Source organism: Macaca thibetana, chromosome 5 (assembly GCF_024542745.1).
Source record: "Macaca thibetana thibetana isolate TM-01 chromosome 5, ASM2454274v1, whole genome shotgun sequence".
NCBI lineage: Eukaryota > Metazoa > Chordata > Mammalia > Primates > Cercopithecidae > Macaca > Macaca thibetana.
In genome coordinates this window covers 146,362,150-146,378,218 of record NC_065582.1, presented here as the reverse complement: position 1 = coordinate 146,378,218, position 16,069 = coordinate 146,362,150, and the positions used below count along the sequence as shown (strand labels likewise).

General features: G+C 43.5%; 1 long non-coding RNA gene and 1 other non-coding gene across 2 annotated transcripts in view; one reads left to right on the top strand and one right to left on the bottom strand.

Moving 5' to 3' along the window:
- LOC126954671 (uncharacterized) overlaps positions 1 to 16,069 on the top strand; it is a 217,549-nt gene that overhangs the window by 110,821 nt on the left and 90,659 nt on the right. The gene's annotated exons all lie outside the window — the stretch shown is intronic.
- LOC126955834 (U7 small nuclear RNA) lies at positions 13,670 to 13,731 on the bottom strand. Its single transcript, XR_007726122.1, has one exon. It is a non-coding gene; the product is annotated as a U7 small nuclear RNA (small nuclear RNA).

The following is a 16,069-nucleotide window of genomic DNA, read 5'->3' as shown; positions in this document are numbered from 1 at the left end:
CTCAGTCAAGGTTCCCTCCTGGATCATTCAGGGTTCCAGCAGGATACAGATGGCGTGTTCATATGAAGATAATTTGAGAAAGGTGTAATAAAGGACTGTCTGCGAAGGTGTGGGCAGGTTGCGTAGAAACACCAGGGGTGGTAGAAAATCCCAGGCCTAGCAAAGCAGAGCTGTTACCACTCTAGGCCTGAGAGGAGGTGGGAGGAGTGGTTACCTGGACCCAGGAGGAGAGTCATGACCTCTGGTTGAGCAAATGTGGCAGACGCCTTAGGGAAGGAGTTGGGGGATATATGTATATCCCCATCTCACCCTCCTTCCCTCCAGTCTCCTCCTAGGGCTCACCGTTGGCCAAACTCAACAGCCATGGGAATCTGTTGGTGCTGCCTGTGTGTCCAGGACAGAGAGCAGAGCGGCAAAGCATTTAGTGTGAATCTGGAGGGACAAAAGGGAGACATCTGGCACATTCCCTCATTCTTTGTCGTCACTCTGTGTTTAAAACCTGATTTATTTTCTCCACAGTCAACTGGAACTGCTCTGACCAAGTTCACCACGGACTTGGTAACTGCAAATCCACTGGGTACCTCTGAGGCCTCTCTGCTGCCTTCAGCACAGCTGACTGCTTTCTCTTTCCTGAAACACTTCTGTCTTATCTTCTGTGTTACCCCTTCCCCCGCTTTTTTTTGTCTGAGACAGAGTCTCACTCTGTCACCCAGGCTGGAGTGCAGTGATGCGATCTTGGCTCACTGCAACCTCCGCCTCTTGGGTTCAAGCAATTCTCCTGCCTCAGCCTCCCGAGTAGCTGGGATTACAGGTGCCCGCCACCATGTCTGGCTAATTTTTGTATTTTTAGTAGAGATGGGGTTTCACCATGTTGGCCAGGATGGTCTCGAATTCTTGACCTCAGGTGTTCTACCCACCTCTGCCACCGAGGAGGAATAGGCAGGAACCACTGCGCCTGGCCTGTGTTACTCCTTTCTGCTTCTTCAGTGGCACGTTCTCAGAACCCCTGGCTGGCTTCGACTCCTTCTCTTCTGGTCAAGATTGGTGTCCCTCCCGTGTTGCATCCTCAGCTCTGATGATTACGTATGTCCTGAAGGTTCTCAAAACCATTTGTCCAATCTTGAACTCCCCTTAGCTCCAAACCCAATAGAATCTTCATGTTCTCTGAGTATCTCTACTTGAATGTCTCACAGGCCTTCAAACCCAACACATCCCAAACTAAGTTTGTTATCTATATTGCCACCCAGGTCTCCTTCTCCTCCTGTGTTTTCCGTGTCATTTAGCTGTATTACTGTCACCTCCATCAACCAGGCTAGAAATCGGGTAGTCTTCCTAGATTTTTATCTAACCTAAAATCAAACCTCTCACCAATCCTGACAATTCTACTTGTTAAGAAGTTTTCAAATCTGTCCACTTTTGTCTCTGACAATTGCCTTATTCTAGATCTTTATCCTCTTTGCCTGGCCTGTTGGAGCCCCCAGCCTAACTGGGCCTCCAGCTGCCTCCCCCTTGACTCCATCCTAGTCACCGTTGCCAAACTGATCTTGTGACTCTTTTGCCTAAAACTTTTAAATGGCTAAATACCTACAGGATGAAATCCAACTTCCTTAATATGATATAGCAGAGATTAAAAATGTGTGTGTGTGTTTTCTTTTCTGCTGTTCTAGGATGCCTTTGCGTATTTCACTCCCTGTTCACCCCAGGAGTGTAAATCACGTTCTTGGCTTAGAGAGTAATCACACTTCAACCTCTTTCAGGTGAAGTAATCAGACCTGTTCTGTTGCAAGGGTCTGAGGCGCCCCGAGAGCAGTCAGCATCTTCAGCATGGAAGGGGGTATGGAAATAAGAACTTCGGTGTTTAATGGTTTAGAAAGGAGAAGCAAAGCTGACTTGCCTCTCTGGGCATGTGACTCAACTCCTGCTGAGCTGGACATGGACCTTCACCTGAGGCCCTAAGCCTTGAGGTTTATATGGAAAGATGAATACCAAATGCCAATAGCCTAGAAAAATATGCAAAAGAAGGCTGCGAGGAGTTCTTGCTTGAGAGGAAACTGGAGGTCATGGTAAGCGAATCAAGTTGGGACTGGGCTAGGAATAGACTCACCATCACCATCAAAATAAAAAAGAAAGAAAGAAAAGAAAAAAAGCGAAAAAAACAGTGGAAATGAATAGAGAAAATAGAGAATCCAGAAATGGCTCACAGCGCATGTGAGAATTTAATATATGGCCATGGGAGTAGCTGAAATCAGTGAGGAAAGGCTATCTATTACAAAATAAAATAATTTCAGGCCCCTGTTTTATATAAGATATAAAAATTAATTCAAGATAGATCAAAACTGAAATGTAAAAAACAAAATAATAATATATAAATTCTATGAGAAAATCTAGGAGACTACATGTAAGAGGCAGAGGAGTTTCCCTTATCAAATACCAGAAACCAGACACTATTAAAAAAAGAGATAGACATATTTGACTACATGAAACCCCAAAATGTCATGTGACAAAAGATATAATTAAAAATGATGAGTTGGGTCTGGTGGCTCACACCTGTAATCCCAGCAATTTGGGAGGCTGAGGTGGGAGGATCATTTGAGGCCAGGAGTTTGAGACCAGCCTGGCCAACATGGTGAGACCCTGTCTCTTTAAAAAAAAAAAAAAAAGTCAACGAAAAAGTCAAATGAAAATTGATAGACTTAAATATACCATAAATACTGGTAATATTCAAAACACTCCTACAAACTGATCCAAAAGAGTAAACAACCTCATCAAGAATAATTAGCAAACATTATAAAAAGGTAGTTCACAATGAGGCAAAGGTTCATGCCTGTAATCACGGCACTTCGGGAGGCTGAGGTGGAAGAATCACTTGAGGCCACTAGTTCAAGACCAGTCTGGGCAACATACTGAAACCTTGTCTCTACAAAAAAATTTTAAAAAGTTAGCTGGGCATGGTGGCACATGCCTGTAGTTCCAATCACTTGAGCCCTGGAGTTCAAGATTACAGTGAGCTATGACGGCACTACTGCACTCCAGCCTGGGTGACAGAGTGAGACCCTGTTTCTAAAAAATAATAATAATAAAAGAAAAAAATTAAAGAATTGGAAAAATTCATCTTTTGACTAGGCACGTTGGCTCATGCCTATAATTCCAGCACTTCGGGAGGCCGAGGTGGGTGGATCACCTGAGGTGAGTAGTTCGAGACCAGCCTGGCCAACATGGCGAAACCCCAGGCTACTAAAAATACAAAAATTAGTTGGGCGTGGTGGCGTACTCCTGTAGTCCCAGCTACTCAGGAGGCTGAGGCAGGAGAATCTCTTGAACCTGAGAGGTAGAGGTTGCAGTGAGCCGAGATTGGGTTATTGCAGTCCAGCCTGGGTGACAGTGAGACTCTGTCTTTAAAAAAAAAAAAATTATCTTTTTCCACAAAGCTTCTCCTGTATACTTCCAGTGTGTTAGTTACCCCCTCCTTTGCATTGTCTCTAAAGTGTGGACAGAGTTGTATATTCACACTTAAGACACACTAAAAATCTGTAATTTAAAAATGTCCACAGCTGTGCTTTGTAGATTGTGGCCACTGTGATGACAGGAATTGTGTCTTATTTATCTTCACATTCCATCATCACGGTGGACATTATCCAAAGGCTGCAGCAACCAAGTACCACAAACAAAGTGGCTCGAAACAACTGAAACATATTGCTGCACAGTTCTAGAGGCTAGAAATCCAAAATGAAGTTGTTGGGAGGGACGTGTTCTCTCTAAAGGTTCTAGGGGAGAATCCCTCCTTGCCTTTTCCAGCTTCCAGGGGACGCCTGAAATCCTTGGTGTTCCTCCACATTCTAATCTCTGCCTCTGTCTCCACATGGGGTTTCCCTGTGTGTATTTCTCTATGTGTTCAAATCTCTCTCTTCTCATAAGTCTGTATATTTCTACCAGTCAAGATTGACTAAGCTTCATTTCCTACAGTTTGGTTAATGAAAGCAATCGCCATGTGGAATGTTACTTTTTCAACTGAAGGTGCTTCTCTGGTCTGCTGGGTCCCCTAGACGTAGTGCCTCTTCCCTGATTTGAGAATGTGTGTTCTAGTCCTGAATAATCCTAATTAGGATTGAATAAGGCCCACCCTAATGCAGCATGACCTCATTTTAACTTGAATACCCCTGCAAATTTAAGGTCAGGCACGGTGGCTCATACCTGCAATTCCAGCAATTTGAGAGGCCGAGGTGGGTGGATTGCTTGAGCCCAGGGGTGTGAGACCAGTCTGGGCAACATGGCAAAACCCTGTCTCTACAAAAAATACAAAGGCCGGGCGTGGTGGCTCACGCCTGTAATCCCAACACTTTGGGAAACCGAGGTGGGCGGATCATGAGGTCAGGAGTTCAAGATCATCCTGGCTAACATGGTGAAACCCCATCTCTACTAAAAGTACAAAAAAAAAAAAAAAAGAAAAATTAGCCCGGTGTGGAGAATGGCGTGAACCCGGGAGGAGGAGCTTGCAGTGAGCCGAGATCGGGCCACTGCACTCCAGTCTGGGCGACAGAGCGAGACTCCATCTCAAAAAAAAAAAAAAAAAAAAAAAGACCAAAAATCAGCGGGACGTGATGGCACGTGCCTGTAGTCCCAGCCACCTGGGATGCTGAGGTGGGAGGATCCCCTAAGTCTGGGGAGCATGATGCTGCAATGAGCCATGCTTGTGCCACTGCACTCCAGCATTGAGTGACAGAGGGAAACCCTGTCTCAAAAAAAAAGAAAAAAGAAAAAAGAAAAATTTATAGAACTTGTAACAAGCTATAAAATTTTAGTGATCTAAGAGAAAGTATACTAAAAGCAAAATGGACACCAATTATGTAGCCAACAATTCATATCAATTACAGGGAGTGAAGTAATAATAATAAAATAAGTAGGCTGGGCCTGGTGGCTCACGCCTGTAATCCTAGCACTTTGGGAGGCCGAGGCGAGTGAATCACCTGAGGTCAGGAGTTTGCAACGAGTCTGGACAACATGGTGAAACCCCATCTCCACTAAAAGTACAAAAAATTAGCTGGGCATGGTGGTGGGCACCTGTAATCCCAGTTACTTGGGAGGTTGAGGCAGGAGAATTGCTTGAACCCAGGAGGTGGAGGTTGAGGTGAGCTGAGATCATGCCACGGCACTCCAGGCTGGGTGACAGACTGAGACTCTGTCTCGAAAAATATATATAGATAATAAAATAAAATAAAATAAGTAAATATGGGAGTTATGAGAGATGAAATAGAAGATCTCATTTCTTTTTACGTTTCCTTATCCAGATTACGGAAACTCAAATAAAATAAAATTCTCGCTTTACACAGTTTGTACCTTAATTGCATTTAGAAATAAATGACGCACCACAGGTTGAAAGTGCAAAGATTAGGATTATTCAGGACTAGAACACACATTCTCAAACCATGGAAGGGTCACTATGTCTAGGGGACCCAGCAGACCAGAGAAGTGCCTTTGATTCAAAAAATAAATTCTACATTAACCAAACTGCAGCAAATGAAGCTGCAGCAATCTTGACTGGTAGGAATATATAGACTTTAGTGTGAGAAAGCTTTGAAGGGGACTTGAGTTTTTAAAAAATTGAGAAACTCTAGTCAGGAAGAAGAGAATGGTGTAATTCAGAAAGGTGAACTGTAAAACAATTCAATATTTTCATAGAAAGAATGAAAGCCTGATTCTTCTTTGGGTCTGAAAAAAAGCATTTTGACAAATACTGGCTGGGCGGTGGGAGGGTCCCCTTTCTGGCTACAAACCAAAGAAGGGTTTTCTTCACTCCGTCTCTGGCCCAAAGACTATGGTTAGAGCCTTCTGGGTTTAGTCATTTACAGAATAGTGACTATTCTTGCAGGCCCCAAGGTTCAAAGGTTGATACATAAACCCAAAGTGAGTAAATGGCCTTGGTTTCTGATCTTGGAGATTTGAAGCAGGGCTCTCTGTCTCTACCCCTGAGAGTCTTGGGCCAGGTTGAAATGAATTCCAGACCAAAGTCGATGCTATCATCCATGTTTTTGTTAATTAATTCAATTAATAAGTGGTACATGACTGGTAATAATTGGACAGTTGCAAAGGCTCAGATACAGCCCACAGGTGTCCCTGTAACCCAGAAAATCCCTACCTACAGAAAGGGATTTGTCTTGTTCTGCACCAGCTATATTGAATTCTGAATGGGTGGTTTTGCAGGAAGTAATTTAAGCTGTAAGACTATCTGAGCCTTCGTAGGTGATATAGCTGTAGAACATATAGCAATTGAGATTCTCACATTAGATAACTGGGCCAAGGTCCAGAGACCAGCTCGTAGGAGAGAGATGGCTGATATCCAGGTGTTCTTGTCCCCAAGAATGGACTCTGAGCATTCCAATTCTGGCCCCATCTTGGGCAACTGCTATAGGGTTAAAGGTTACAGGAGTTTTTTCTTTTCATGGGGACAGTTCTAACGTTTATTTCAATCCTTTCTAGAAGAATTAGGTAGTAACTTATAGTATCCTGAACAATGTTCTGCAAAAGAAACCAGTGCTATTAAAAAAAAGATCAGCAATAAGGAAGAATTAAGAAGTAGATTAAACTTCTGTTACTTTTATCAGGGCGCAAAATCTTCCCCAGAGGCCCCAGTAGTATTCCTTCTGTATCTCATTGGCCAGAGTTTGGTCACATGTGCACTCCTAGATCAATCACTGACAAAGGTGTAGACTACCATGACTCGCTTGAGAACAATCAAATTGATTAAGGGTTCTGCTTTGCCTTACCACATTGCTGCACTCCCAATGCCTAAATAACAGCAGGGCTCTGTAGGCAAGGAAGACTTTGGATGGGTAGCAACAGAATGGACCGCAACAACACTGAAAAAAAAAAAAAAAAAGCAGAAAATAGGGGATCATTTAATTCAGGTATCTGTACCTGACTCTTTATGTAACAGGACAAATACAAATTTGTCCCCATCTTGCCAAAGTAGACATCAACCTTGAATGGGGAGTAAAAACTCTTCTCTAGGTCCATGTATGCTGCAAGTAGCAGGCCCCATCATCAACTCTGAGGTCAAGCGGCCAACAGTAACATACGGTCGGTTCCTAGAGCTGGCTGAAAGTCTCAAACTTAAATCCTTTACTGGTTTTTCTCAGAATTTGTCTGGTTTGATAAATTGTAAAACAGCACAGAAGGCAGAAAAAGAACTTTAGAAATCAAGGAGATGTTGGCCAGTGCAGTGGCTCACGCCTGTAATCCCAGCACTTTGGGAAGCTGAGGTGGGCAGATTGCTTGAGGCCCGGAGTTTGAGACCTGCCTGGCCAACATGGCAAACCTCCGCCTTTACAAAAAATACAAAAATTAGCTGGGCGTGGTGGTGGGCGCCTGTAATTCCAGCTTCTTGGGAGGCTGAGGCATGAGAATTTCTTGAACCCGGGAGGCAGACATTGCAATGAGCCGAGATCGCGCCACTACACTCAAGCCTGGGAGGCAGAGAATCTGTTTAAAAGAAAGAAGAAGAAAAAAAAAAAGTCAAGGAGCTATTACGCCAACATCAGAATCAGAAAGGACAAAGCAAACTTAGTAAATGTTGAACAAAACTTTGAAACTTAATGACTGTGAATGGCCAAATGCTACTCAACTATGAGTGACAGAAATAAAATAAAGCAAAAGACACTGCTACAGAGGCTAAAAACTTAGGCTATGTTGAGTGCTGGTGATTAGTTCTATTTTCTTTTTATAACAGACAGGGTCTCGCTATGTTGCCCAGACTGGCCTCAAACTACTGGGCTCAAGCATTCCTGCCCCCCACTCATTCTATTTTTGAACATAAAGATATATGTGTGAGATATATAATTTTGTTAACAGAAATTCAATTTCTCTTGCCTCCACTAAAATAACAACAAATATTTACTGAACATTGCTTTAAAGAGGTGGCCTGTTACTACCCTGCCTAGAGCACCTGGTCTCGTTCTATCAGTGTGGCAGTGGGGTGCAAGAGACGGGCTTTGGCACTCAGGAAGCTGGCCTGGAATACAGGCTGTGAACTTGAACGAGTCCTCAGTCTTGTTAATTCTCAAATCCTCAGTTGCAAAATGGAAGCAACCTCTCTCAGAGTCCTTCTGTTCTTGATTTGCAGTAGGTCCTCAAGACATAGTAGTTATCTTTAAGTTTGTCGGGAGCAGTGGTTTTGAATGTGTGGTCCCCGGACCAGCAGCATCGGCATAGCTAGGATGCCCTGCTGCACATTCTGGGGCTCCACCCCAGACCACTGAATCAGAGACCCCGGAAGAGAGGTTTTTCACCGGCCCTCCTGGGATTCTGACATGTACTCAGGTTTGAGAACTACTGGTGAGGAACATGGGCAATAAACCAGACCACCAAGGGTTCAAATCATCTTGCCTTCCCACTCTCTGGGTGAACTTGAGAAAGTTATCCAACTTCCCCATGCCTCAATTTCCCCATCTGCCCAATGAGGGTAATAGTTATATCTAACTCATAGCGCTGCTATGAGGATTGAATGAGATAATACACGTAATGGACTTTAAATGGGACCTAGCACACAGAAGGTGTTTAATAGATGACAGCTGGTATAATTAATCATTAGCAGTTTCACTGTTGTTCTTGTTCTGCTATAAACATTTCCAGGGCAAAGGCTAGTCGGGTGAGGTGGCGGGCACAATGTTTTGACATCCCTAAACCTTCCTCCTGTTCTCTAGCTTCTGCTCTACTCCCACCCAAACTGGTTTGAGGAAACTTGGGAATGCTAAGATGTAAAAAAGTCGGTCTTTGCCAAGACATTGCTAAGTCTTGTCATGTTGAGACATCCAGTGTGCTGCTTAAATCACGTCTGAACGGTTTATTGTTGAGCATCATGGGATTTAACAAGGCTGAGCTGGTTCTCATTAGTTTAATCTTATTTTTAAAATACTAATGGTTTTTTTTTTTCTTTTTTAAATTTAAGAGGTAATTCATTGAAAGGATAAATACTGCATGACTCCACTTATGTATGGTACCTAGAGTAAACTTCACAGAGACAGAAAGTAAAATGGTTGTTGCTGGGGTTTGGGGGAATGGAGGATGGGGAGTTATTGCTTAATGGGTGCAGAGTTTCAGCTTGAGAAGATGAAAACAGTTCTGGAGATGGATGGTGGTGACAGTTGCACAACCATGTGAATGTACCTAATGCCACTGAATTGTACCCTTAAAAATGGTTAAAATGGGCCAGGTGTGGTGGCTCACGCCTGTAATCTCAGCACTTTGGGAGGCTGAGGTGGGCGGACCACCTGAGGTCAGGGGTTCGAGACCAGCCTGGCCAACATGGAGAAACCCCGTCTCTACTAAAAATACAAAAAAAAAAAAAATTTAGCTGGGAGTGGTGGTGCAGGCCTGTAATCTCAGCTACTTGGGAGGCTGACGCAGGAGAATCGCTTGAACACAGGAGGCAGAGGTTGTACTGAGCCAAGATCATGCCACTGCACTTCAGCCTGGGCCACGGAGGGTAACTCCATCTCAAAAAAAAAAAAAAAAAAAAGGGTTAAAATGGGCCGGACATAGTGGCTCATGTCTATAATCCCAGTACTTTGGGAAGCCGAGGCAGGCAGATCACCTGAGGTCAGGAGTTTGAGACCAGCCTGGCCAACATGGTGAAATCCTGTCTCTACTAAAAATACAAAAATTAACTAGGTGTGTGGCACACACCTGCAATCCCAGCTACTTGGGAGGCTGAGGCAGGAGAATTGCTTGAACCCGGGAGGTGGAGCTTGTAGTTAGCCAAGATTACACCGTTGCACTCCAGCTGGGCAACAGAGCAAGACAGCATCTTAAAAAAAAAAAAAAAAAAAAAAAAAAAGGTTAAAATGGTAAATTTTATGCAATATATATTTTAGCACAATAAAAAAATGAAAAAAAAAGTAATTAATAGAAAGATAAAACCTGGGTTTGGAAGCATAGAATATGAAGAAAGTGTTTTTATAAAAAGTCTCATAATTCTGGGGTGCAGGCAATATTCTACTCTTTGACCCGGATGGTGGTTACGTAGGTGTTGATTTTGTAATATTCCATTAGGTTCTTCATTTATGCCATTTTATGTCTCTGTTATATTTCACAATATGAAGCTGTAACCATGTTTGGGAATGATAAACACTTAAAAATAATTGGTCATGTGCCTACGAATCTATCCAGAGAGAATCACTATCAATGATTTTGGGTATCTTCTTTCTTTTTTCCTCTGCGTATCTCTATGCATTTGTTATTCACTCATTTATTCAACCAATATTTACAGAGCACTATTTTGGGTTCTGGGTGATGTTAGTTCTCTATTGCTGAGTAACAAATTACCCTAAAACTTAGCAGCTTAAATCAACAAACATTTATCACCTTACAATTTCTGTGGGTCAGGCACAGCTTGCGTGGATGCCTCTGATTTTTGAGCTCTCAGGAGGCTGTAGTCACCATGGGTCGTGGTCTAATTTGAAGACTCAGTTAGAAGAGGAGCTACTCCAAGCTCACCCGCCTTTTGGTTGTCGGACTGAGGACCTCAGTTCCTTGCTATCTGTTGGCTGGAGGCTTCCTTCAGCTGCTTGTTACCTGGAAGTCTTTACAGGGTTACTAGTCTCCTGGCTTCTGCTGTTGCAATCCTAGAATCTATTCTCAACCCAGAGATGCTGTTAAAGATAAACCAGGTGTTAGAGACCAAATTGTGACCCCCTCCCCCAAATTCATATGTTGAAGCCCTAACTCCCAGTACCTCAGAATGTGACTATAGCTGGAGATAAGAACTTTAAAGAGGTAATTAAGATTAAATGAAGGCCTGGCATCGGCTCATGCCTGTAAGCACTTTGGGAGGCAGAGGCAGTCGGATCACTTGAGGTGAGGAGTTTGAGACCAGCCTGGCCAACATGGCGAAACCCTGTCTCTACTAAAAATAAAAAAAAAATGAAAAAAATAAAATAGCCGGATGTGGTGGCGGACACCTATAGTCCCAGCTACTCAGCAGGCTGAGGCAGGAGAATCGCTTAAACCCTGGAGGCGGAAGTAGCAATGAGCCAAGATCGTGCCACTGCACTCCAGTCTGGGTGACAGAGTAAGATTCTGTCTCAAAAAAAAAAAAAAGAAAAGAAAAGAAAAAAAATTAAATGAGGTCCAAGCAGTTGGGCCCTAATCCAATAGGACTTACAAGAAGACGAAGGGACACCAGGGATTCGTGTGCACTCAGGAAAGGCCATTAGAGGGCAGAGCAAGGAGGCAAATAGAGTCTGCAGGTCAAAGAGAGAGGCCTCAGAAGAAATGGACCCTTCTGACACCTTCATCTTAGACTTCAGAACTGCAAGAAAATACATTTCTGTTGTTTAAGCCACCCAGTATGTGCTATTTTGTTACGGCAGCCAGAGCAAACTAATACATTAGATTACACCATCCTCTCTCAAAAACCCTCAGTGGCTTCCCATTTTATTCCTTGCTAAACTTAAAGTTCTTTAATAAGTTCTTCAAAGTTAAAGTTGAATGACCTTTAGGGTGCTAGGCCATCTAGCCCCACTCCCTTCCCCTAACCTTATCTCCTGCTGCTCTGGATCATTCGGTTCTAGCCATGCAACTGTGAAAGGAAAATAAAACTTAGGACGCCAACTCATTCTACCAAAGGAAAAAATTAAACTGAAAGTTGAATCATGCGAGAAGCTGCCTTTCCTGTTGTTCCTAAGCAGATAGCAACAGATAAAACGCCAGGTATCTCCACAGGTCTGCTCACTTTACCTTGAAGTGCCAACTTACTGAGGGTGAGATGAATACACAATTGGCCATTCCCCTGCCCTGCTCCTTTTCTCTTGCAACAGGTGGATTCAGTAACGTGACCATACCCATCCTCTTTCCCCTCCAAGCTACTTTTCCCCTTTAAATATGAAGCCCTCAAAATCATCTCTGGAAAAAGGCATGGAGCACAGACTGTGCCTGCAATTTTGTGTTCCTTTTTTTCAGGCATGTCCTTAATCCTGGCAAAATAAATCTCTAAATGGACTGAGACCTGTCTGATACTTTTTGGTTTACACAACCTCCACATGTTTGCCTCAGGGCCTTTGCGCTGGCATCTCTGCTGAGAAGCCCTTTTCCCAAATACCCACCTGGCTCACTCTCTCACCTCTTTCAGGCACTCACTCATTCCTGGGCACCCTATGTAAAAGAGCACCCCCGCTCCCCAACCCTAATGCCTTCCTCTCTCTGGCTTTTTTTTTTTTTTTTTGGCAAGATCTCACTTTGTTGCCCAGGCTGGATTGTGCCCAGTGGCACAATCATGGCTAGCTGCAGCCTTGACCTTTTGGGCTCAAGTGATCTTCCCACCTCAGCCCCCAAGTAGCTGAGACTACAGGCCTGTGCCACCATGGCCAGCTAATTCTTTTTGTAGAGATGGGGTTTCACTATGTTGCCCAGGCTGGTTATTATTATTATTATTTTTTTTTAGCACTTATCATCCATCTAAAATACAATGTATTTTACTATTTATTTTTCACTGTCTGCCTCTTGCACTAGAATGACTTTTCCAAGAGGGTGGGATTTGTGTCTGCTTTTTCACTGTAGATGCCCCAGGGTCTGAATAGTGTCTTGCACAAAGTACATAAAGTCTGCAAGTCAAAGAGAGAGGCCTCAGAAGAAATGGACCCTTCTGAAACCTTGATTTCAGAACCATGAAAAAATAAATATCTGTTGTTTAAGCCACCTAGCATGTGGTATTTTGTTATGGCAGCCAGAGCAAACCAATGCATTAGATGACACCGTCGTCTCTCAAAAACCCTCAGTGGCTTCCCACTTCACTCCTTGTTAATGCTGCAGTTCTTTAATCAATTCTTTCAACTTTCTTTTTGCATAAATGAATACATGATTTGACAGGTAAATTTGTTTTAAAATTTAAATGTATTTAGTCATCAATGATGCAGACCATTTTTTCCAAAAATGTTTTAGTAATTTTACTCTAGGTTTTGTCTATTCATGTTCTTCAGTTATTTTAAACGTTAGGGTCCAGGCCAGGCATGGTGGTTCACGCCTGTAATCCTAGCATTTTGGGAGACTGAGATGGGAGGATCACTTGAGGCCAACAGTCAGAGATTAGCCTGGGCAACATAGTGAGACCCCCATCTCTACAAAAAATGTAGAAAATGGGCCAAGTGTGGTGGCACATGCCGTTAATCCTATTTGGGAGGCTGAGGCATTGCTTGAGTCCAGGAGTTCAATTGCACCACTGCACTCCAGCCTGGGTAGCAGAGCAAGGCCTTGTCTCTTAAAAAAAAAAAAAAGTTAGGGTCCAAAGATAATACTTTCTCTATATTACTACTGCCTCTCCTTCAAACATTACTAACTAGTATTAGTTATGTATTAAAAAGATCAAACCCTCTCTCTGCTGTATTTTATAACATAATATTTTTAGTTTGTGGTTAGCCTTTGTATGATTTTTTTTACAACAAAATAATTTATATTTTTTATGTATTTAAATTTACTGTGAGTACTTTTTCTGAGGTGAGGTTGGTCTTAAAGCAGCAGCTTTTAATAATTCTGTCAATTTCCCAGGAAATCTCCCGGTATTTTATTTCCAGAGACCCCTCTGATACTCATTCATCTGAAACTCACTCACTCGGGACAGGTGACAGTAAGCTGTTTCTCTATAAGGAGCGCAATTTATTTATTTATTTATAAAGAATTTTGGGAGGGCTTTCTGGTAAAAACAGGAAAGCCTGCTAGACAAATTCTAGAAGAGCTGTAACACAAGGAGTGTGAGTTTTTATAGCAGTAACTACACATGGATTCTACCCTCATGAAATTGTAGTTGTCAGCAAACAGTCATGTGCGTTTAGGATTTTTTTATTGGTGTCATCCAGGGCCCAGTCCCACTGGATTGGCCTTGGGTTATATGGCTGATCGTCTATTGCAGCAGCAATGTACAGGGCTGTCTCATTTCCTATGCTGCCTCCCATCCATCCTTCTATGCCAGTCACCAAATTAGTAGCCTCTTCTACTCCAATCCCATAGGGCCTCCTGGCCTCTGGCAGCAAGATAAGGAAACTCAAGTACAAAAATGTTTAAGCAATGTTCTAAAATTTACATGCTGAGTAAGACAGCAATATTCAAAACATTTAAAACTAGCAAGATGTTGCTAGGAAACAGAATAGATACACACACATACACACAGAAAAAAGACAAAAAACCTGACCAATCAGAACAGACACCAGTATGAGCTCTAACCAGTCAGAAGAGAGGCCAGCTGTGAATGACCAGTATGGTCTCATTACCAAGAACAGGCTTTATTCCAGGAGCCTGGCAGCCTCTATTCTTGAATGCATCCCACTATACTGTCTCATCACTAGGCTTCACAGCAGAGCAGCCTGGTAGCCCATTTCAAGCCCTCCTGTGCCATTCAGGAATCTCTTCCTGCTCCACCTAAGCCTTCAGCAAAGCTGAAATAAATGACTCACCACAGGTTGAAAGGTTGATACTCACCTCTGTGTATAGCAGAGTCATGAAGGTGAGAGGGAAGAGTGAAGCTGGGCACACATTGAAAAGATGCAGTGTTAGGAGCATTTAGGGTAATCCACCACCTGGAGAAAAGTTATGAGAAGGCAAGACCAATCCACGAAGCAACTGGGAACAGCCATTTATACAAGGAGTCACAGTAATTCAGCATTCCCCAAGAGCTTGATAAATCTTTGTTAGGGAAATAGATTTCCGGCAAATATATAGAATGTGGTTTCGAGATATTATCATTATTATTATGTTATTAAAGGAATGGGTGAGCCTGGAAGAGTAAAATGTTAGGAATGCTTAGCATAAACACATTGAAAAGCCAGGGGAAGGTTTAAGAACATCATCTTCGGCAGGGCACAGTGGCTCACGCCTATAATCCCAGCGCTTTGGGAGGCCGAGGTGGGCGGATCACGAGGTCAGGAGACTGAGACCATCCTGGCTAACACGGTGAAACCCCGTCTCTACTGAAAATACAAAAAATTAACCAGATGTGGTTGCGGGCGCCTGTAGTCCCAGCTACTCGGGAGGCTGAGGCAGGAGAATGGCATGAACCTGGGAGGCGGAGCTTGCAGTGAGCCGAGATTGCGCCACTGCACTCCAGCCTGGGTGGCAGAGCGAGACTCCGCCTCAAAAAAAGAAAAATCATCTTCAGAGTCAGACAGACCTCTAGGTGTGGCTCTGACATTTACAAATTAAGTGACCCAAATCAAGCTTCCTCCCATAAATCTCCTTAATCTGTGCAATGGGTATAATAGTGGTGTCTGCTGCCATTTAGGCTAGCTGTGAGGGCTGACAAGAATAACACGTATGTCCAGTGGCTGGGCACAGTGAATGGAATGTTCAGTCAATGTTGGGCACTGCTGCACAGAGCAATGACATCACTACCGTCATCATCATCATGATCTCTGAGGCATTCTTAAGTGCGTAAAAATGTACTCACAAAATGAACCTTGCAGCAAGGTGGCCAAAAAGAAGCTTCCAGTGATCATCCCGTTGGCAGGAACACCAAAGTGAACAACTATCCACACAAAAAAGTACCTTCCTAAGAACCAAAAATCAGATGAGCAATCATATGTTAAGGAAATCACATCATGTTAAGGAAAGAGGCACTGAAAAGGGTAATAAAGACATTCTTGAATCATTTACACCACCCACCCCCATCCGCTGGCAGCAGCTGCTTGGTGCAAAGGATCTGTGCTTGGGGGAGGACAGAGCAGTAATTATGGGACTTTGCATTGGCACTCATTGCTGCCCTGTCACAGCAAAAAGAAACAAGGGGCAGAACTCTGCTGGTGTCCACAGGGGAGCATTGAGACCAGCCCTAGGCAGAGGCAAATCATCTATCCCAGTGGTAGGAACCTGAGCTCCAGCAAACCCTGCCACCCCAGGCTAAAGTGCCCTGGGGTCCTAAATAAACTTGCAGTGCAGGCCACAGGGACTGCAATTCCTGGGCAAGTCCTCCTGCTGTGCAGGGCTGGGAGTCAGCGAACTTGGGATGCACATGACCTAGTGAGACACCAGCTGGGGCAGCCAAGGTAGCACTTCCATCACCCCTCCCCCATCCCCAGCAGCACAGCTCACAGAT